This window comes from Leptonychotes weddellii, chromosome 1, assembly GCF_054177405.1.
Source record: "Leptonychotes weddellii isolate Sample4059 chromosome 1, ASM5417740v2, whole genome shotgun sequence".
NCBI lineage: Eukaryota > Metazoa > Chordata > Mammalia > Carnivora > Phocidae > Leptonychotes > Leptonychotes weddellii.
The window spans coordinates 95,083,166-95,084,408 of NC_138369.1; positions in this window are offsets into that span (position 1 = coordinate 95,083,166).

Here is a 1,243-nt window from a genome sequence, read left to right on the forward strand (position 1 = left end):
CAAAGAATTTATAGAACTTGAAGCAACTGTCTTTGAAGAGTGGTTTCTCTCTAACTATCTGCCTCATACAACAGCCAAAATCAAATTTGATTGCTTTGTAGGTCTAATAAATTGAGGAATTGGCTGCCTCGTATTTTAGTTCTTCTAAGACTGTGCAACCCAGAAAGTTGAACAAAACAACGAGATGATGTGTGATACTAAGACCAGGTCAAAGTCTCGTGCTTCCGCAATAACTCATGCTTTTGGTGCTAGTGGATTAGAATAAATCTCAGTAGAGCGAGGAGTCTAGCTATTTGGATAAATAATGAATACAAGTTTGGAGACATTTTCACTCAATTTTCTTCTGTAAGAGGCAAGTACAGAAGTACTGATTTCTGTTGAGATTGAGAAAAATAGTTTATTTGATGTAATAATTTTAAGATGATATCCCTATATTTTTAATACCTAGTATTCTTCCTACTGGTATTCAGTATCCATTTTAAAATTACATATCCATCATAAAACCATCTTTCCAAGTCAGAGCTATTCTGGTTTATCCTATTACCAAGGCAGCTAAAATCTACCTTTTTATTTATTTTTTTTTATTTGTTTGCCATTTACTTTTTTTAATTTTATTTTACTATGTTGTTAATCATCATACATCATTAGTTTTTGATGGAGTGTTCCATGATACATTGTTTGCGTATAACACTCAGTGCTCCATTCAATACGTGCCCTCTTTAATACTCATCACTGTGCTAACCCATCCCCCCACCCCCCCTCCCCTCTAGAACCCTCAGGTTGTTTCTCAGAGTCCATAGGCTCTCATGGTTCGTCTCCCCCTCCGATTTCCCATGGTGAGCACTGTGAACTGTGTAAGACATGAATCACAGACCTGTACCTCTGAAACAAATAATACATTATATGTTGAAAAAAAAAGAAGATAGTAGGAAGGTAAAATCTACCTTTTTAAACTTACCGTTTCCTTCATTTTACTCTTCTTTTCAATCTTTTACTGTTGGAAATGCCAGGACTCAGTCCTTTTCTCTATCTACACTCACTTCTTTGGTGATCTCATCCATGCATGAAATGCAATCTATATGCTGATAGCTCCAAAATTTGTATCTCCTGCTCAAACCTTCCTCCAAAATTCTAAACTCTTACATCACTAAGTTTGCAGTAATTTGTTACAGCAGCATAGGAAACTTAGGTTAGTAACATACATCTATTTCCTAACTCCGTCTGCATTCCAGTAGTAATGGGT